The 23,202-nt window shown below is 43.6% G+C and overlaps 1 protein-coding gene across 1 annotated transcript in view; it reads left to right on the top strand.

The window, feature by feature from the left end:
* The window catches only part of SYT12 (synaptotagmin 12), an 858,259-nt gene that overhangs the window by 302,815 nt on the left and 532,242 nt on the right, over positions 1–23,202 (top strand). The window lies entirely within an intron of this gene.

The raw sequence follows: 23,202 nt of genomic DNA, 5'->3' as shown, positions 1-23,202 counted from the left end.
GGCGATTTTGCTCCAGCATCTGCGGGGGATTTGTTGTGTGCGGCGGTGGGGTGTATTCTTTTTGAAGGTGAAGTGGATGCATCTGTGGTTGGTCCAGTGTATTTCTGTGGAGTGGCTGAAGGCGACGTGGTTGCTGGCGGAGAAGATGGGGTCGAGCATGTGGCCGGCGAGGTGGGTGGGTGTGTCCACCAGTTGCCTGAGTCCGAGGTTGGCCCGGTTGTCGAGCAGGGTGGTGGTGTTGTTGTCGTTGTTTTTGTCCAGGTGGAAGTTCAAGTCCCCTAGGAGGATGTATTCTGGTGAGGCTAAGGCGTGCGGGCCGATGAAGTCGGCGATGGTTTCGCTGAATTGAGTGAGCAGGCCTGGGGGTCTGTAGATGAGTGTTTCTCTTAGGGTGGTCTTGGGGTCGGTGTGAATTTGGAAATGTAGGTGTTCGGCGGCGGAGAGTGTGTCTTCGGCGTTGGTTGTGATGTTGATGGTGTTTTTGTAGATGATGGCGATTCCTCCTCCGGTTTGGTTGGTGCGGTCCTTTCGGGTGATCTTGTAACCGTCCGGGATGGCTATGGCGATATCTGGGGAGGAGGATGCGTTCATCCAGGTCTCTGTGAGAAAGGCGACGTCTGGTGCCGTTGAGTCGAGGAGGTCCCAGAGTTCGACGCCATGCTTGTGGACGGAGCGTGTGTTGAGGAGGATGCACTTGAGGTTGCTGTTGCTGATGTTAGGTTCGGCGGGTGGTGTGCAGGTTCGGAGGCAGGTGAATACCAAAAGTAGTACGCTTAGGATTTTATCTCGGATTAGTTATATGACTTGGCCCCACAGAGTGTGTACTTTTCATAGTATTTTGAGATATAAGAAACAAGTAGAAGTTACTTTCTTCACCTGCTCTGATAAAGAAAGTTTATGATCAAACACAAAAGCTACATTTTTAACAGATAAGATTGAATTTGGATGTCCAGTAAATATATTGACCCTGACCAGAATGAATAACTGACCAGAAAACATAGCTGATTGAGTCGCAGAACCAAGAAACGAAAACATTTTTGACCCATAAAAGGAAGATTCTCATTTTACTAGGCTTATGATTATCTTTCTCATGACTACAAATTCAAAACATGTCAACACAACATGTCATGGTAACTGGCTGCCCATACAACAGTACTTGTTTAATCCTTCTTTAATGTGCTCTTCCTTCAGTGGGTTAGAATGCAGTACACTAATTGCAGGGATTTAATAATGATAAGGTATTAAGATCACATCAGAAAATTATTTTGATGAACTATTTTCCAACAGATATCGGATACCAAACCAAAAGGGAACCTACTATGTTTAGGAAACAATATATACACTTGAATCATAGTTCCTGTTTATGTTCTAAAGATACAATTTGTTAAATGAGTACATAAATACATGAAGATTAATAGTATTATCCAAACCACAAGTAAATATATGAGAACTGCAATTCATTGTTCCTGTGAGGAAAGAGTTAATATACACACATATAAATATCGAGGTTACATGGTAAATGCATTTCCTATTTTGCTTTGAGTGCACTTTGCTCCTAATCACTTTAGATCACATAAATACATACTGCCCTAAGTAAATGTATATGTGGCCTAATCAATCATAAAAGAGTCGAACCAAAATTGCACTGCTCCACTATGAAGCAGCAGTACTGCAATCATTGTAGATGCTGCAATTCTAACAGTTGTGCATCTGCTACACAAAAAGCAAAAACTATAATAAACACTTTTAAGAAACTAGACGTGGACAGCCTTTTCCATCATTCACTAGCTCATCATTAATAGCATAGGCGGGTACCACAACTCTGCAGGTCCATCCCTACCCAAACAGGAGCAGTCTGACATAAAATGCTAGTTCTCTTCTCTTCACCAGAAGACAACAGGACACCCCAGATGTTTTTGAACCTCAGTGAGACTTATGAGGGAGATTTTGTCTGAATCTCAATTGACATCATTCGAGGAGTTCTCGTCATATTACAAATATGATGACAAAACTGAGAGGAATAAAATTAGGGAAAGGCTTGCGTATTGTCCAAGAACTTGGAATTAAGCTATGCAGTATTTTTTATAATCTTTTTGTTTCATCTGTGCCACTATAGATTAGTCACCCATTGGCAGATTAGGCCAAGGCTGACCCAAAAGGAGTAGGCTTCCCCGATCTGCCTCACCCCATTCTCTCTCAGACAGACAATGAGCGACCTCAGACACATTCTGTCTCATTAATTAGCTTAATAAAGCTTTGTGAAGGCTTTCTGACAAATGGACTTTAATTATTCATGAATCTTCATAAATCAATACCAGCACATCTAGTTTTTGTAAAACATGTCGTTGATACATTTTTCTTGAAGAGATTACATGATTCACATTTTACCTTTCAAATTATTTCAATTTAGAATTTTTTCCAGTCTTATATATAGCGAAAATATCTACAATATCCTCCTATTTTTTGTAATAACTTAGGTATCAATGTAATTCAGAGTAATAACAGAAAAATATCCAAAAACATTTTGACTAGGTATCTGGAGATGACCACCCATCGCTAAAAAGTGTAAGCATTGTCAATGCAGTCTGGCTTTGAAGGAATGTTGTATGGAAATGTGAAGCATGACAAGTAAAAAGCATGGAAATGGTTACGTATTTGTGCGGAAGCAAAGAACTGTAGATTAATATTGGTGTAGGTTAAAAGGTCAGGTGACAGTTGCACTGTCAATCCAAACCTAAATATCCCTCCTATCTGTTCTGTTGCCAGAGAAAAACACCATACATTATCTAGTTATCTAAGACACTTTAATAGCATGACAATGTCTTGTGTGTTCAAGTTCAACCTTAGGCAACTGGATGAATAAACAAAATGATTACAGCTGTGCGGAGGGCATGCACTTTTTTGTGTGGAAGCACACAACTTATGCCCAATCAAAACATGTACTGCTGGCTCCCAACATGTGGGCGGAGCCAAACCCTTTCTCTAGTGATGGTCATATAATTGTCTGGAGGCAGTTGCGCTGTCAAGCCAGACCATGACAAGGAATAGAAGCAAATCAACCAGTGAGACTTCCACACGGTTGCCTCTCCTTCACATTTAGCAGAGCTTGCCACAGTGCCACCCGTTTATGTATTGTTCTCCTGTTTACTCTCAAGCAAGGGGGAAACATTACTGAAGTACTGCAAAGATAGACTGTAACTGCTAGTTCATTAGCCCACCAATGGCTCACTTAGACTTCTTGAAACCACATCCCATTTTCGTGGCAAATAATATAGAAATCCAATAGAGGCAGGAGCATGAACGTTGCTCACTTGTCTAGGCACTCTCTGGCCCTACACACGCACACACATGCACACACATAAGTATATATTACATGTCTGCTTGGGCTCTTTTATCACAGGAAATGCTCTGGTATTTCAGAGGCAGTCATGTAATATTTTCCATGTTTTTGTTAAATTACATCATAAAGACAGCGTGTGCAGAGTTTCATCAGTGCCCATTTTTTTATTAAATGGGCAAAAATCCCTTCATGAAACCTAAACCAAAACGGGAACATTCAAAATGCAATTTGGGCACACTGATTAGTGAACATTGCAGGAAAAGCGTCAACAGTCTCTGAGGGTTTTTGCAATTACTCATAAAGACAACATTATTAGGCACATTTATTGACCCGAAGACCCAAGGCAAACAAAAGACAGGTTTGAAAGTTTTTTTCGAATGGAAAAGATCCGTTAAAAACACGGAGGTGTGATGAAAGACTGTTTCTGTGTTTAGCAGCATGCACGGAAAAGGCCCAACTGCCCGCATGGACACAGCGGTGCAATAGAACCAGCACTGATTTAGAAGAAGAGGGTCTCAGGGGGCAAGAATAGGGATAATGTGAAAAATTATTTTAATGATAAACAGGACTAGTTCATGATAGACCCAATGAGCCAAACACTGGTGCTTAAAGGTGATTCTTTTTGTGATGGGGAGTCAATGTCACGATTGGAAACGTGGAGTGGAGGCGAGAATGAGACTGAAGGCGGAAAATCAATCTAACAGCTGTGTTTTTAACTTGTTGTGCTGGAGTTGCACAATTAGGTGGTAACTAGAGCCAAGATAACAGAGAGTTGAAATAGTCATGCAGCTTAAAATAACCACTTGTGCTACCAGACAGCGAGCAATTGGAGGTAACAAGTGGATAAGATATAAGATGTTATTGACCTCGAATGTAAGAGACAGGTCTTGAATGAAACAGACACCGAGGAAATGGATGGGGGTAGCTGGAAGGTGCAAAACACCGAATTGAGAGGACAATAACCAGCTGGCCAAAACTGAAACTAGTCTTTACCACTAATCAGAATTATCTCGGTTGTATCTGTGTTGTGTTTGAGGCAACTGTTATTCATCCATGAGATGAAGTTGAAAATGCAAATTTTAAAGCTTTTCTTTGCCACAGGGGTTTGGTCATCAAGTTCGACCCAAATTTGAATGCCATATGTGCAACCAAATCAAAAGAAAATGGAGGATTGAGTGAGTCTAGCCAGAGAGAGAGCGCATATCGATTAAACATAGTGGGGCTGAGGACAGAAACTCTTTAGGACCCCATGACAAAGTGAAATCTGAGCATAATGGGGGAAGATAAAATGCTTGGGCACGATTGCGAGGATATGAGAAAATCCAGACAAGAGCCTCTCTCTGAATTGCAGATGCAAAAAGATGGTCTAAAAGATGGTCAAGTGAAAGCGGAATTGAAGACAAGGAAGAGATCAAGAAGGATGAGGGTGGCGTAGCTACCCTTGTCCACTTGCATGAAAGGGAGTCAATTAGACTGAGAATGAGGCAGATCCAGTACTTTTCAAAGGTCTCAATCGTAGCTGAGCAGTATCAAGAATATGATTGGACTGCAAAAAGGTGGAATACTTTGTATTCTGTTATTTTCATGCACTTTAATAGGGAGAGGAAATGGAGAAATGGGTCGAAAATTGCTCAAAACAGATGGATCTGCTGAATGTTTCTTTAACAGAAGAAGCCCTAGGGCTTGCATCCAGGTAGTGATGTTACTTGTTCCAAGAGGAAGACAATGGATGGGGTAGGGATCCCGAGGGGATCCAAAATGCATGAATAACCCTGCTTAGTATGGTCCAAAATCAATTTAGAATTCAGGATGGGTTGGAAAGACCACCAATTGCAGGGTAACAGGTGTGGCATTGTCATTTCTAGCAGAAGATACAGGGAAGGCGTTGCAAGATTCAATTTTGTCAGCAAAAGTGGTGTAAAGATTGTCAACGAGTGCTTGTGAGGACTAAAAACTGTCAGAGCAGCATTAGGGGTTCGGTAGAGAATGGACAATCTCAAAAAAGTCATTTCTAGAATTGCGAGAGTAAAGGATGCAGGTTGCAAAATAATTGAATATAGAAGAATTGGGAATAGGTGTTTTTTAGCATGATGTTTGGCATCTCTGAGCTGTTGTATATAAAAGAGCACTAGAGGATGAAGATGGTGTCGTCCAGAGGTGGATGCTGGAATTCTATTGTTCAGCACACCTGCAATTCAGTTTTTTAATTTGGCAAGGTTGTAATCTAAAGATGCGTTGAGATGGGGGGTCACATAGATGAGAGTGAGGCAGAAAAATTCTTTACAGCAAGTTTGGACCAAGGACTTGAATTATTTAGGCCTCTGGCACTCATCGGACAGAGTGTCTGGAGCTGTACATGGGTGGTGTGCAAACGAATGCACAGGGGCTTGAATTACCAGCAGATTGTCCTCCCATCTGACTAATTTAAATTGTTGCATGTTCTAAACTTTGAGGAACGAGGGCTGTGGCCAAGATGCTATTGCTAGTCAAACAATGTACATCAGTAAAAACACTCAATGTAACCATTACGGAGCAGGAAGACTACAATGAAAATCACACTGGAGCCCAGAAACTCTATGTGCCAACACAAGCTTGCAATATGCAATACCTACTGGTAAAGTAAATGAAAAGTTAAAATACAAGTTAGAAATAGAAATACATAAAAACAATACATTCAATATAATATGGTTCAAGCACGGCCTTCTGGTGAGGTACTTCCAGAATGGAGGATTTAAGTAGGAGGGGGAATGTGGACTCTTGTGGAAAATACAAGGAAACTCCGAAAATATAAGGAAATAATGTTGACCAGAATTTTAGAAACACAAAGAAACGCAGAGGGCGCTGTCATTCACAGGCGATTCTCACTGTGATTCCTATTTGTGGAAGCAATGGAAAATCTGAACATTCTAATGCAATCAAAGCATGCTATTAGCTTTTTATTTCTGACAGTAACTTCAACAGTCTGTGAGCATAACTGCTGTCTATTGTGTAATCAACAGTCTAGTTATGAAAGCTCAGCATTCTAACGACATTCAGGGTCCAGAGTAAACTTTTGCTTGCTGGTAGTGGCTTCAATAATTTCCAATTGTGTTTTCTAGGGTAGCAAAGTATGTTGTAGCTGAAACCATATATGCTACATAAAAAATACTTTTCTTTACACTGTCAACAACAAAATAGTGTAGTCCAATATTCCAGTTACTGTTCTTAAAAAGCCTATCCCTGTTTGAAAAATAGTTTATTTTCATGCTAATTGCACACAAATAAACAGTTAAAATGAAAAACACAGGACATGTAATTGTTAGAAATCGATGTCTCTTGTTGGCATTAGCTTGCACCCTGTCCGATTAGGGACCCTTCTTCTAGTCAGGAAAAGAGAGTTACTCACCCAGATAACCCCAGCTCACCCCCTTGGTAGCATGAAAAGTTAGGATAACCCCTCAGAGGCAATGTGTAAAGTATTTGTACATAACACACACAGTGAAACACTGCAAATGGACACCACACCAGTTTAGAAAAATAAAGTATTGTTATCTAATCCAAACAAGACCAAAGTGACAACTATCCAACATACAAAACTCAAAATATGACTTTTAAAAGGTTTCAAGCAATTCTGTCCATAGAACTCAATGAATGCAGTGATTTTACACAAAGTAGCTGAGATGCCTCAAAATCCACAAGACAAAACATCTGCAGAGTAGAGAAGTGTCGGAAAACACAGAGATGCACGGGAGGCGATGCGTCAGGTCAGTGTTGTGTCGAATCTGGACTGCAGGGGGATGCAATGTATCAAAATCTGGTTCTGGTCTGCGGGTGATGCGGCTGAAATAATTGCCACATAGGTGCGATGTGTGGAAATGCAGTTGGACGTTGATGCGGCGCCAGCAAACAGACGCTGTGTTGATTTCTTCAGCTGTGGTCCCACGATGCATTGATTCTTACAGCAGGGCTTGCGTTAGACTCAGTGTGGGGGTCTCAGACTTTGGAAACATAGTGAGCTGAACTCGGACTGCGTCAGTTTCTTCAACCGCTGACAGAAACGGCGTCAATTTGTTCAGCCACATGCCAGTGGTGCGTGAAAATTGCTCCTGCGCGATGGCAAAAACAGGTGCTGGAAGGGCGATCCATCGATTCTGATGGTTTTAGGCAGGTCTTTGCAGCAAGAACAACTTTCAAGGGCCCAGAACTGGATGTGGCACCACAAGACAGGTCAGAACTCCCAGCAGTGGGTTCAGAGATGCTGCAGATGAAGTATTTTATGGCCCTGAGACTTCCAACAGGAAACACGCACACACAAGCTCCTGGAGAAACTTCACAAGCAGGTTCCAAAACAAAGTCCAGTGCTTTCCTCTCCAAAGCAGAAGCATCAACTGCAGGCCAACGCAGCAAAGCAACACACAGAAAAGTGAAAGTACTCCCCCTCACAGTTCTTTAGCTCTTAACATTTGCACAGGTTCCTCTTGATCCAGAAGTATTCTAAAATTCTGGGGTTTTAGGTATGATACTTATACCCTTTTGACTTATGAAGTAGGCCTTCTTCAAAGGATTGTCTTTTGTTTTGCCTGGTCTTGGCTCCAGACACACCAGAGGGGGTGGAGACAGCATTGTGAAAGGCCAGGCACAAACATATTCAGGTGCAGGTGACAGCTCCTTCCACCAACGTAACTCAGGAAGGCCCATCAACCTGGTTATGGGCTATCAGGGTATGCATGGCACACCTCAACTCCCTTTGCATAGCTGTCTAGAGTGAATGCACAAATTGTCCAATGTCAGTCTAAACCTGACGTTGATTCCACAGGCAGACAGACGCACAAGAATCTTAAACAAGGAAATACCCGCTTTCTAAAAGTGTCATTTTCAAACACACAATTTAAATACCACCTTTACTAGAAGATGTGTTTTTAAATCCTGAGCTCGGAGAGCCCAAACTTCAATTCTCTAGCTGGTCCAAATAGAAATTTACACTTGTAAAATGTTACAAGGCAGTTCCAATGATCACCTATCGGCGAGCTAGACTGTGCAATGGTGAAAAACGAATTTGGCAGTAAAACACACCAGTACATCTCCTACCTTTCACATACACTGCGCCCTGCCCATGGGCGTACCTTGGGACTTCCTTAGTGGTATCTTTCATTTAGTAAAAGGTAAGGCTAGGGTCTGGTAAGTGGGTGTACTTTCCAGGTCTCCATGGCAGTTTAAAACTGCACTCACAGACACTGCAATGACAGGCCTAAGACACGTTTACAGGGCCACTCACTAGGGTGGCACAATCAGTACTGCAGGCCCACTAGTAGCATTTTATTTACAGGCCCTGGGCACACACAGCACACTTTGCTAGGGACTTATCACTAAATCAAATATGCCAATCATGGAGAATCAAATAGAATTACAATTTACACAGAGAGCATATCCACTTTAGAGCTGATTAGCAGTGGGAAGTGCCCAGAGTCCTAAAGCCAACAAAAAGGGTCAGAAAAATAGGAGGCAAAAGGGAAAAAGTTGGGGGATAAACTTGCAAAAAGGGCCAGGTCCAACAGTAATTTGTTTGAGGTGTTCCTATATTGCCATCTGTAGGTTCTGGTGATATTAAAAAAATAGTATTTCTTTGGGCTTGTGATTTTTAAATGCCACCAGAACTCATTGATATCAATGCCACTTCATATTACATAGTTATACAATGGTGGGCATTCCCGCACAAAAAGCGAAACGCTGGAATTTCCTCCTTTTTATTCTGTCCACAGAGCAGCAGTTATGTGGATGGGAACATATATAAAAACACAGTTGCTTTTTGAAGCACGGTTATAGCTGGGCAATGTCTTTACCTGAATGCTGTCTGTGTTCATGTAAATAGTTACATTTTTCGGACTTCTGGCAGAGCACTTCAAAGCAAAATCCCCAGCAGGGAAGTCTGTGCGTAGCGTCTGCTTTCATGGACCCTCTAGCAGGCAAGATCCACACTCAAGCACACCTGGTGAGAATGTTTCCTTGAAGAGCACTGTCAGGGACCAGCCAATAAAATTGACTTAATATAATTTCCATTGGTTAAATTACGGTGGACGAACCCAGACAATGGCGAATGGCACAATAATTTTCATTGCTTGCAATCGTCAATGCCCCCTGCAGCTGTACTCCTCCCTTTTTTCGATCTGTTGCATGTGGATATGGAAACATGGAAATTGGCCACAGATCCACATCCCCTTAACACAGGTGGGAAAAAAGGAGTTTCACCCTTCTCTAAATTCTATTTGTATTCTACCTTTTGTATTCTACCTACTTGATATTCAGCAGCAGGATGCTCATGTGGGTGATAGTACGCTTTATAAATACTCATACCATAACATATTCAATGTTCAGCTATCAAAATGTGCATTTCAGGGGATTTTAACTTATTCTGAGTAAAGCTATTTTTACCTTAAGGTGATAAGCTGAAGGGTGTGTTGATCATTTCCAAGGTTCCCTAATGGGTGAAAAGCTTTAGGTATTTGTTGACAAAAGATTTCCCTCCATTTTATTCCATGTCCTCTCACTGTCATCATCTTTTTTTGTGACAAGGGTGGCACGGAGATGTGACAAATTGTTTATTCCTGTATCCAGGGACATTTTAAGGCATGGGCAAAGCGAAAGATTGCACTTGGTCCCCACCTGCCAAGGGGCCCCCTGATAAAGTGAATGGGACAGTCGAAATTCCTGTCATGGTTACCTTTCTCATAAAAACCATTTTCATTTTCTAATTTTGCAGCCAAGAATGCTCAAGAGAACCTTGGGCCTGGATTTACTAAGGGTTTATACTAGGGCAACGTCACATAGAGTGACACAAACAGGGCAAACTCTTGTATGGGTGTTTAGTTTCCAGTTCAAAAACATGTTTGCAATGCAAAGGTGCCCTTTTCTCAGTGCAAATAGTGTTTTGCAACTCTTTGAACTAAGGGCCGTTACTTGGGTGTTTCTTGGACAGATTAGAGCAAAGCCAGAACTACTGAGATAGCCAGACTTCTGTGCATGAAAAAGCCTGCTTGAAGCAGGCACTAACACGAAGAAGTGCTTTCGTTTCCCCAAACATTTCACACATTGCATGTGTGCTGCACTGTACAGCACACATGCAATATGTGGAATGTTTAAGAATTTTCTAGTCATGGGATTTTTCTGGAAGAGTACACTTACAGCAGACAGCATGCACACACCTCTGCACAATAGTGCAAAGGTTGTGCGTGGTGCTTGGCCACCAGTTTGCGCATCAGCCCAGGGGAAATGACCAGCAGTAGGCAATTTTTAATAAATATGGCACTGCTTTCTCCCCTTCCCACAATGTAGCTCAGCAACTTTGGTTGCTGCACTGCATGGCACTAAAAATAATGGGGCAGATTTATGTTAACTGGCGCATCCCCAGGGATGCGCCAGTTAACATGCGCCACAGTGCACCACAGCTCCGCCAGCCATGGTGCGCCGCATTTATAATGCGGCGCACCATGGTGCAAAAACGGCACAGATGCGTGACGCATCTGTGCCGGAAATGTGACGCATTGCTGGAGTTGCGTCGCAAGCGCGACGCAGCTCCAGCTAGGCTCGGGGGTTCCCCATTTTAACAATGCTGCATCAAGACCTACGCCTGCTTCAAGCAGGCGCAGGCTTTTGACGCAGCATTGGCTTAAAAGTGACTGAGTGAAATCTCACAGATTTCACTCAGCCACTTTTGGGAGGCGCACCTGCCCCGGAACGCCCACCCTGCGCCGGAACGCCCACAAGCGGCGCAGGGCTTTACAACGTGACGCATCTGCCTAGATGCGTCACGTTGTAAATCGTTCGTAGGGATGCGCCACGTTTACGCCGCCTTGCGTGATGCAACAGCGGCATAAAAGTGGCGCAAGGGCCTCATAAATCTGCCCCCTTGTATCTGCCTAAGTGTGCATGCCTGGCCTGCCCAGCCTTAGCCCACTCACACACTCAGGCAGTTGTTTGCAATTCAATAAAAAAAAATCTTTCTGCATCATTTCTCCTTCTTACTTCACCTCACCTCGTCTACCTTAATTAGCCCTCTCTCTAAAACTTTTTATCTCTACAATTCAGTGCACCTTCACCCTCTCTATCACAGCTCTCTCTATCTCACCTTCATCAACCTTGTCTCTCTCACAATTTATACAGTATACTGGACTTGACTTCATCTCCCTCTACCTCTTTCATGACCTTGCTCATCTTTTTATCACCCTTTGTGCCTTTCAATCCCCTCAACTCTCTCACCTCATTCCTCTCTCTGTACTTTTTTCATCTGTCTCTTGTACTTCTAGTCCATCTACTACACTGGTAGCACCACCTCTCCCATATCTTTACCTCACCTCTCTTTCTCTCCTTGGCCTTATTACTTTACTACTCTTTACCTCTTCATTCTTTCTCTTCCTCAACACTCTCTCACACCTCTTTATCTCATTTTTTTGTGTGCAGATTTGTATAGCACAAACTCGGCCTGAAGGTATTGGAGCGCTTTACAAGAGCACCAGCTACACAAGCACACAATTATTTTTGGTAGGCATGGGGAGATTAAGGGCCATATGTAGGTAGCTAAATATCAGTCGGTAGCGGCCGAAATTCGGTAAAATTGCTGTTACCGACCAGTATTTAGGCATTTGAGATGTAGGAGGCCAAAAGTAAGGATTCGGTAAATATGAATACCGATTCATCATTATCGATTTCTAAATTACCGAATCGGTATTTACCGAATCCTAATTTACCGAATCGGTAAATAAGAAGCAATAAAAATGAGAATAGAGATGTAGGTAATTTCGAAAATACCGAATTTCATGAAATTCGGTATTTAAGAGTCGGTAATTACCATGGATTGAACGTAGGTGTTAACCAGGTGCAGGCCATAAAACAGGCCCCACAATGCAACAGTGTGACCAGAATGGCCGCATTCTATGTGATAGCAAAGCGGCTACGGCTACAGGCAGCAGGAGAGAGGCAATGGAGACGGGAGGAGCAAGTCTACGGACAGCGGATCACACTCTTCCAACTTACTGAGGCAGAGATCCATGAAAGGTACAGGCTACACCCCCACACCATTCTGGACTTGATAAGGGACCTGCACCCACTCCTGGAGCACCCAACACCAAGGGCACAGGCCAAACCACCACATGTGCAGGTGCTCTGTAGCCTACACCTGCTTGCATCTGGCAGTTACCAGGGGGTGATAGCTGCGATAGGTGGGGTGTCCCAGAGCTGCCTGTCCTGTTTCTTCAGGAAGATCCTGGAGGACATGATGTAGAGAATGCATCATTACATCATCTTCCCTGACACACATGCGGAACTGCTGAAGACCAAGACTGACTTTTACCAAATGGCACAGTTCCCACGTCATCAGCTGTATTGATGGCACACACATCCCAATCTGCCCACCTACAGCAACAGAGTACATCTACGGGAACAGAAAGTCCACCTGCTCAATAAATGTGCAGGTAATCTGTGATGCTGGCAACATAATCACAGACATCGTGGCCAAATTCCCAGGAAGCACCCACGACTCCTACGTCTTCCAAAACAGTGGGATCTACACACGCCTGACAGCGGGGGAATTTGGAGATGTATACCTGATAGGTAAAACCCTGTGACACACCCTGATAGATACTGCAGATGTAGGTGTTGTTGTGCATGTGACTAATGCCTCTCTCTTTGCCACATAAGTGCATATGCCGTCCGCTCGTTCATCCTGACACCCTACCTGAACCCATCAACCCCGAGTGAGAGACGATACAAGGTGGCACACAAATCTACTTGCAATGTCGTGGAGCTACCTTTGGGCTGTTAAAAAGCAGGATCCGCTGCCTTCACAAAAGCGGAGCTGAACGTCCGTACTCACCCCTCATCTGCTGTAAAATAATTGCAACCTGCGCAATGCTGAACAACCTTGCCACTAGGAAAGTAACAGCAGTAAAAATAACAGATATTGAGGACAATGATGATGAATATGCACAGCCTGAGCCCAACACAGCAGCAGTGGTGCAAGCAACAGATGGGAGACAGAGATGGGCAGAGATCACCCGCAACTATTTCTAAGTAAGTAAGGAGACACAGCCAGGCTTTGCATGTTCATGACGTAGTTTAATAACTTGCCACTACGACAAAGAACAAATGGCACACCATCCCAATCCAAATGCTGACAACCTTAATAGGTAGTCATGGGTTACTTCACCCTAAATATATACATAAAGGTGTGGGCAGCATTAACGTCTGCGCCCACGCAAAACAGTGCTGGATGCCTGCAGCTGCCCTTACTCACTGTCTGCTGAGCCAGGGCCCGCAGCATGCTGCCTGCTGCTTCTCCGTGTGTCTGGGACAGGGGGGTAATGCTGCTCCTGCTGGTGGTCTCGTCACTTTCCCCTAGGGCACCAGTGCTGGCTGACTGGGTAGTCAGCAGCAATTCCAGTGCGGTTGTCACCTTCCCCATCCCCCTGGTGACATCAGTGCAGTAGTGCAAAAGCCCCTCCTGCATTGCCACGGAGCGCCTGCAAAGCAGGGAAGTGGCAGTTGGCAGACGGTTCACCGCCTTGGTGTGCTGCTCCATGTACTGCCTCTCCCTGCACCTTCTTGCCCTGTCCTCGTCCATTTTGTCACAGAGTATCATCAAGGACTGAGAAATGTCCCGCATTCCCTCTGCCATCCTCTTGATGCCCTCTGCCATAGAGCTGATGCCCCTGTCAATATTGCCCACGTTTTGGTTTAAGTGCTGCATTTGTCTTTGCACTGATTGTATGGCCTTCCGCTTCAGGCTGCACTTTGACCATTCTGGCCTCCAGCCCTCTGAAGACCCCATCACCCTGCCGAGTTGTGCTGCGCTCCTGGGCCCTGCGGCACCTCACAACTGTGTGCACACCCTCGGAGGTGGACTGCAGCCCAGCATTGGTTTCCTCCAGTGGAGCAGTTGGCATATCACCCTCCCTTGTGACGACTCCATGTCATGGAGAGTGGCTACAGCATGCCTCCTGGGCCTTACCACTACAGGTGATGTTGAAGCTGGTGAGGCTGACAGTTCTTGTGTGGCCTGCTGTGGTGGTGATTCAATCAGCAGTGTCAATGCTGGCTCTTCTGTTTTGGCTGGCTCTGGTGGTGCAGCTGCCTGTGATGTCGGTGCCGGTGGTGGTTGAGGGCTGTGGCCTGCTCTTTTGCTGGCATCCTCAGTTCTTCCCTTACGGGGTGCCCTTCGCTCCTTCTCCTGCGCAGTCCTGCGCAATGACTCTCCTGTGGACAGATATGGACATTAGCTCAGTGGTCCTGCAACCCTGCATTTCAGTATTAAATTACAGTCCTGTCACACTATCTCAATGTCCTCTACTACTTCTGACTGATGTGTGTGGCATGCCTTGTTGTTTAGTTTGATGACTGTCATGATGGGTGTTTCACTGACTACATCTCCCATAATGCATTGATGGTGTATACCAAAACCTGTACTGGAGTATGAGTCACACAGCCACATTGGGGAAGGGGATAGGGAAGGGGGGACTGCTGTGTATGCTTCTTACCTTGTTTTTTGGCAACTCTGGCTGAGCTGTCTGCATCCTCGATCCCAGACACACTCTTTGGCTCCAGGGTTGACTCCACCAGCTGCTCCAGGTCAGTGAGGGCAGGTGCCCTGCTCCTTCCTCCCCCTGTGACACTGGACTCTTTCTTCTGTGCAGCCAGCTTCTTCTTGGTTTTGATCCAAAGATCATACCACCTTTTTTTGAGGTCATCTATCTCACCTGGGCTCACTCCAGTGGCATTCACCTTTGCCTGTATTGCCAGCCAGGTCTTCCTTTTCACAGACTCGGCTGCCGGCAGGGACTGTTTGCCAAAAATCTGAGTGTGGTGTTTCACCACCTCCTCCACAAGCACCTGAAGCTCACTTGCACTGAACTTCATCTTCCTTTTTCTGTCTGCTCCTTCCTTCTCTGATTCATGGGATGCCATCCTGCAGTTCTGCTCAGCAATGTTCAGCCAGTGGCTCAGTTGCTCCCAGCTCTCAAGAAGATTCTGATTGTCTGCACCTGCATGGGTGTTGCCACTTCCTGTTTGTGGGGTGGGGTGGATGCACATAATTTGTTCAATCCTCAATTACTTGTATTTTTAATCTCTGAATCGGTATCTACCGATTCGGTATTTACCGTTTCGGTAAATACCGATTCGGTAAATACCGAATCAGAACAAATTTTCCGATTTTTTTCCGAATCGGTAAATGTTACCGAATATTTTCCTACTTCTCATTTACCGATTCCAGAATATCGATTCGGTAACATTCGGAATTTAGGAGTCGGTAAAATATATTTACCTACATATGGCCCTAAGTGATTTGCCCAGAATCACCGAATGCTGAGCCGACGCCAAGGCTCGACCCGAGTACCCCTGCTCCAAAGACGGCAGCTCTAGCCGTAAGGCCACATCCTCTCCCCATTTCTCGGTCTACCTCACAAGCTCCTCACTACATCTTTCTACTCCACCACTCTCTTAGTACCCAACCGCTCAGTTTACCTCACCATCAGTTCTCTGCCTCTCCTCTCCACCTCCCCTTTCTCTTGGTCTACCTCTGTTCCCTTTCCACCACCTCCAAATATTGTACTCCATTCTGTCTACCCATTGTTCTCTATCTCTACCCCTTTTTCTCTATCGTCAACTCCTCTCTGTCTCTCCCTCTCTCTGTCTCTCAGTGACACAAACACATCTCTCTCTGGACCTCTTTTTACAGTCCAACTTATCCCCTCCACCTCAACTGTCTCAATCTCTTTCTCTCTACCTCACCATCTCCTCCTCTTTCAACTCATTAACTCTATATGAACCTGACCTCTCTTTCTTCATTTCAAATAGGTCTCTCAATTTCCAATTCTTGCTCTGTACATCCCTTTCTATCTTTCACCCCTCTCTCTACCTTTCTCTTTTCCCCACTACTCTCTATATCTAACCCACCCGTTGTTATTTTACTCTATCTAGCATCTCTTTGTTTTTCCTGGAGTCTCTCATCTACCTCTACCTGTCCTACCTCTCTCAACACACCCCTTGGAGTACTTTTCTGTCACTCTTTACATTTACTTTACTGTATCTATACCTCTCTATCACATTCTAAAAACGTGCCTATTTTGCAACCTCTTTTCTCTACCTACATCCTCCAATTTCTATTGCTTTTCAACTTTCCTTCTAGCTACCACATGGGCCTCTTTTTAATTTCCTTGTCTCCCTATCTCCCATATCATTGTACTACATCATCTTTTTTACTTCACCATGTACTTCATGTCTCTCACTACACTGTTCTCCTTATGTCTCAGCAGCTCTCATGTATCCTACCCATTCCATTTCTCATACTAAGCAGGGTCACTGGGAAAAATCCAGAGAAGTGCAGACATATAAAGGGGAAAAGGCACAAGGCAGGTGAAGAAAGATTATGAGACATATATTAGATTAGTGTAATGGTAAAAATTCTCAGAACAGCGCTTATATTTTCACTGTTGCAGCAAAATGTCAGTAGTGAAGGGGATGTATTTGTGCTTACAAATATTCAGCAACCAAAGCTACAATCTCAAGTGCTTTGTGCATATGTCATATTTTAATAAAAAGCACTAGTCCAAACCCCATCTAACAAGTCACCCTGATGTCACAGATGTACCCACTGTGAGGGTCTACAGGGTACCCTTTCAAAGCAAAGGTTGAAGGGTGCACATGCAACAACTGGCATAGCGTCTTTGCAGCAATCCTGACAAGCATGTCAAATTGGAGGTCACCAGGGGTTGCAACTGCGACCCCTAAGCCACCGTTTGTGGCCCCTGCCACCTTGCTAGTGAACCCTGGCAGTTTTTCAGCCTAGGCAAGCACTCAGGTGGAATAAAATCAGCTGCAGCATGAGCAGCAGTTGATTGCACTGCTGTGCAGAAGCTCTGCCTACAGAGACATCATGATGGCCTGCAAGCTGGGCCTGGGTGGGGGAAAGAACTCATACCACTCATTGCTATGTCGCCTCTAGGCCGGGTCGGCCGGCACAGTCCTTGATTTGATACATTGTATCTGCTGCGGGCCTGGGCCAAGAAGGTGGGCAAATGAGCACAAAGCGCATGCAGCATGGCGGAGCATAATTGCACAGTAAATCCACGCGCTGCAGTTAGGAGCACATGTGTGTTAGCGCAAGTGTGCACCAGCTGCACCCTAACCTGGTGCCACTGTGTTTTGGACCACTGACCAGGTCACAAAGCCATCAATCTGGTAGCACAAGAGCACTACCAATGATGATAGCCCCAGCAAATATTATTGACCAGCACCCGCTTGCCAGTAAAAGTCAAGCTGACATGGCACGGCCTCGGTGTCCAGTTGGACTCATGCCTGCTGCGTGGGTGCCTAGACTCTAGAGTGACTGACTAAAATCACTGAAGTTCAGTACCAGGCTGTGAGTGTTGTGCTTCACTTAATTGCCACTCTCTTGACGGTCGGACCTCGGGCGGGCCACAGAGCAGTTGAGGTCGTGTGAGAATGAGACTGACTGAGTCGTTCCATCGACCAAACTAGATTCTCGACTCTCAAAGTCCCCTTGTTGTGGTTTCCCAGTTGTTGTGACTCCTGTAAGCTGTGGGCCCTGTGCAACCCTTTATTAGAAGCAACAAGTAATGTAAGATAAGATTATCTGTATTTGGAGGTGACACAAGATTTTTAAATGCCCTGCTGCAAAACGTCAGAAATTGTTAAAGAGAACACATTTCAAGTTCAACCCTTCTAGCAGTCTAGTCATCGTTTATGAACACTGCATCCGTGTTGCATGCGCATTCAGGTCGGTGCTGGTGGACTGGTCAACAACACATTGTCTGTTTTGGACACCACTCAATCAAGAATGGCCGTACCGGGCACTTGACGAACGGTGGGCAGTTTCCCGGGAGCCTGGAATGTTGGAGGGGGCAGGTTTTGTTAGTGGGCGGTTGGTTTTGTAGCACTGCAGCAGTTTTAGAAGCACTGCAAAGTTCCCTGTATATTCAGCAGCTTTCGGGCAAAAATGTTGAGTTATCTCTCTGGTGATATATTAATGTGCCTTCTGGGGAGAGATGGGAGTTTTTCGAGTACCATTTTTCGCTTATCTGAGGTAGCGCAGTGAGTTAATATGCCTGCGGCAAAGAACGTGTACCATGCATAACAAAGAGCAATATTTTATGTGGATAGCTCAGTATGTTACTGCTTTTGTCACAAAGATTTTGTTATTACTTTGCAGTTCATGACTTACATTCGTAATCTACCACAGTGAGCTATGAACTGCTGTCTAAAAGTTGCATGCAAGCTGCATGGTACAGGTTAAAAAGTTATGTTTTTTCCAGTCTTTCTATCCTGATGGTGCTAAGAAAGGTTTGTATTGGCTGAAATCAATTCTTATTAATAAAGTCAACCCTAACCACTTTGTTTTTTTCTGAATCCTGAGTCTCACCTTCTCCAGAACAAGCACTCTAAAAAAGTGCCTACCAGCATGAATGCAGTGGTGTAATGAAACTTAAGGGGGCCCCCCTGCAAGGTATGTGGAGGGACCGCCCTCCGGCAGTGGCGGCAGGTGACATTTGAAAGTGGTGAGGCATAACATTTGTTTTGTAATGCACCGCGGTGAGAATGCGAAGCGAGCAAGGCCTGAAAAATTTAAGTGGAGTACGGGGGGATTCTCCTCCCAAGAAAATTTCGAAAAAAGAGTGGCCAAATGGTGCATTTTCAAGCAAATTTGAGAAAGCAAGAAGGTTAATAAAGCAATTTGAAAGTGCAGTTATTACATTATTGAAGAGATATCATATAATAACATAGGTAGCTGCTTATAAGTATAACCACAGCGCTTCATAACAGACTTCGAGATACAATGCTGAGTACTTCACAGATTTTTTTTATTTAGCAATCAATCAACTAAACAGGTCACAAACTAGCAACATTCAAGAAGAAATGTTCGGATTAACGAATTTCCTGCCTGGTGATGATGGTGATATGATATTCTACCTGGCAAATCCCATGCCATTGGGGTAGGAGAAGATCTACATATTGTGGACTCATTCAGTTCACCATTCGAAAGACCACAGCAGGTGTCACAGATCCAGACCAGAAATATAAAAATATACAAAACGGATGCAACGACTTGAACATCTAAGCATTGAAACCATTGTTGTGGACTTTTAGAGTCTAGATATTGTAATGATTGTGACAGCAGGATATGCATATGTTACCGTATCATCGGTCTTCACCTTTACTTCACTTTGAAATATATAACGCCTTAGCACTCGCCTTAGCCCACACTAAAGCTACAGTGTACACACTACACACAGCAGTATAAAACTGAATTGCATGAGAGAAGGGCTATGGAGAGATAAAGGGCATTGTTGGAGTGCCAGTGTGGTAGTGCGGGGGAATCTGTGGAGAAGGGTTCTTTGGGGGTGGATCATGGAAGGGGAGGGTGCCAACAAACAATATTGCCCCAGGCGCCATCAGTGCTAAAGCCAGCAATCTCTCTGATCTTGTCTTGTCACTTGTGCCCAATGCCCAATTGATTCATACCAGAAAAATCTAAAATCCCTTCATAAAGCACCAAGCTGGCTTGAAATTTTACAGTACAAAAAAATGTGTATCTAAAGTTTTGCTTTGATCTTATGTTACAGTAGGATTCCATAACTTCTACTTAGCTTGCTTCACATGTGGATTTGTGAAAGCTGCAGTTAAAATCAACAAGCATTTGCAATGCAATAGGTCCTGCATTTGCGAGAGGTAGAGCTATTGGCGTTGTAACTTACAATGTCTTTTACCTATGTGTTTTTGTATGGAGCGTGATGGGTGCATGTAAGGTTGTAACTAAGTCAGTTACCTATAAAATAGTTTACTTATAAACAACCAGTTAGGGTGAAGCAGCCAGTGTTAAAAGGCCATACGTCACTGTGTCTGCAAGAACAGTTAACCATGTGTTAGATGTTAATTTTAGACTGATGGATGATAAGCTTGGTTGGGGGAGATAATCATTTCTGTGACTGCAGTGAATGAGCCTTGTTTGTGTTAATATACTTAGTAAAGGAACAATATTGAGAGCAACAGAAATTACACAAATTCCTATTTGCTACTTGGAGTTCTGGTGACACCTAATTCAAAATGGAGCCAATGTGTCTGTAGTGTTACACAGGCATGTTGTTTCCAGAGAGAGAAAGTGGTCCATAGGAAAGTCCGAGTCCATATCAGTTTTCACATAGTTTTTGTAATGAAAACACACTCAAAAAAACTCTGGACCTCTTGAGTTTTTGAACAATAAAGTTAAAAAGGGGGTAATGAGTGTGTTTAGCACCAATTCTTGATGTCCTTAGGCTGAGTCCTTATTCATATAGTCAGAGTCAAAAGTCCATATTGTGTAGAAAAATTGCTCTTTATTAATTTAGATAAAAACATGAACAGCCGACACGTGTTTCGCCCCTGTGGCGATTTGCGCCAGGGCTTTTTCAAGGCTATTTACAATATAGTTTGTTCTTTACATTTCTTCATAATTTGTGCTAGTTTGCAAAACAGAATCCGTTTTTTCTAAATGTGAATTTGTGGGAGTAGAATCCCTGATATGCGTCATCGGCAGCCTGCTGGGTAATCCTTCTGTTTTCGCCTAAACAGAAGGATTACCCAGCAGGCTGCCGACGACGCATATCAGGGATTCTACTCCCACAAATTCACATTTTGAAAAAACAGATTCTGTTACACAGGCATGTCCCTGGAAGGAAATAATGACACCACCTAAAACTCAGGCATAAGTATCTGAACTAGATAAAATGTGCCATTGCAGGGATCTTCAGCTTTTGTGTGAAATGCTTTACGGAGCACTGCCTCCCAAATCACTTTAGTCCAGGAACGATTTTTAACACAGCGAGTGGTTTGGCAGATGGGAGGAGGAGGTTTGCCATGGCAGAGATTAAGGGTAAAAGGCAATGGAAAATGGGACAGGAGGAATACCTGTGAGGATGTGACTCCTGAATTTCATGTCTGAAGTCCAGGCAATTTCTTTCTGAAATGCACAGGTGTTGCACAATGAGCATATGTGCCTGGGTGAGAGTTTAGGAAAGGCCCGAGTGTAGCAGCAACATGTATTTAAAAAACTCTAGGCCTTCACAGATTTTTTAAATATACAATCTCCACAAAACTATAAGAGACTTTTAATGGTGAACCTTCGATGTGCCTTACAGTTCCATAGTCGAGCTCCAAAGCCCAATACAGTGTGGAGGCCCTGACTGAATCAGGCCCAGAGTTCTAATACTGGCTTCAGCCTGCCACCATTTCTGAACCCAGGATGTGATGTTACAGCCAAGCTGCATATTTAGGAACTGGGGAACCAAGTTTAATTCTTACTTGAATTGTCTGCATTTCTGGGCATATCAGTTAATTTTACTTGTGTCTATAAAAATAAATATGACCTTGTGTAATGTAACTGGTTCTCATAAAGCGCTTTATTACTTCGGGTCGAGTTTGCGGTATATAAAAACTGCAAAAAGAGGTTGAAAACAAAGCCTTAATGTATTACAAATAGATACTCATTTAGTGGTCAATTTGTACAAAGCGAAACCAGAAAATATTGATAAATCACGGCTACCCCACTTAAATGGTGTAATCTTAGGCAAATATTTTATTTTACCAAAACTCAATTTTCTTCATTATCACGTATGCATGCACTTTTAAATATGTGAGTTCAGAATATCAGTTGTACAAAAGTTGTGTTTAGAAAAAACAAACTATTATGAAAGCTTTACCGTCAGGTAGCTACACATAAAATAACTTACAACTTAAATGATTTTTTTTTAAATGATAGTGGAAAATGCACTGTAGTACATTATGAAAGTCTATTAGTTAATACACTGCAGAGGTCTGTGTGTAACCAGAGAGCCTCAGAATTACATCTTAGTGCATTGGAGAATAGTTACTTGGGTATTTCTAGTGCCACAAGATCAGTCTGTGACTGAAAGCACTGAGATTATGTAATTCACTTTTTTAAACTTACTGTAGAAGATATACTGCTACAAAATGCTTAAAAGGTTAAGATAAAATGGTGTTTCCGAAATACATATTTTAATAATACTGAGACTGTACGTAATTATTTTTTTACATCACTATCCCTTCAACACCATGCCAATTAAAAACATTTATGCACAGCTCACTTGTTAACTCTTTGCACTACACTCAAATAGAATGTCTTTGCCATCACAAACCTTTGATCAATTAAAGCCAGTACACTTACTAACTCCCTGGCATCCTTTACATTTGCAGATATTTCCCTTTACAATTGCAGATTAACTAGTAGGCCACATTTGCATTTCTTTCAGGCACAAGGCACACGGTCGGCCAGGCTTTGGGGTTACAGCACAGGAGACGTGCTCAATGACACTTTAGTTAAAGCACTTAATTTAAACTAGTTGAACGAATCGCCCCCACTGCTGCTATTTGAATGGCATGACGTCAGAGTGGTCATATGCTCTAAACAGTTACACAGCTTATGCTTATGTGCCTCGTGAATTCTTGTTAGAGCTGTAATTGAGAGGCGATTTCAGGAGTTGCAGTAGGGCCTCATTGAAAGGAAGCACATGGACTGTTCTGATGAGACACCGACACCTGGCAATATGACTACTAGTGACAGGTGAGTGCTTTTAGTATTCCTTGGGAGTCGGAGTGTCTGCTTCACTTTCCCTCCCCAAACCCCTTCCTCTCTTCCGTTCCTCCACTGCCCTTGGCCTGTTGCTCTCTCCTTTAACCTCTGTTTCCTCTCAAATAGCAGCAGTGGGAGCGATTCGTTCAACTAGTTTAAAACTAGGGGAAAAAATCATAGCGCTCTAATCTGTACCTTGCAATTTACAGGCAGCTCTTTTATGACAGTTATTAACACACATCTATATTGTGAA

This window comes from Lissotriton vulgaris, chromosome 2_1, assembly GCF_964263255.1.
Source record: "Lissotriton vulgaris chromosome 2_1, aLisVul1.2, whole genome shotgun sequence".
Lineage (NCBI taxonomy): Eukaryota > Metazoa > Chordata > Amphibia > Caudata > Salamandridae > Lissotriton > Lissotriton vulgaris.
The sequence above is the reverse complement of the archived record's forward strand: the minus strand, read 5'-3'. Positions and strand labels throughout refer to the sequence as shown.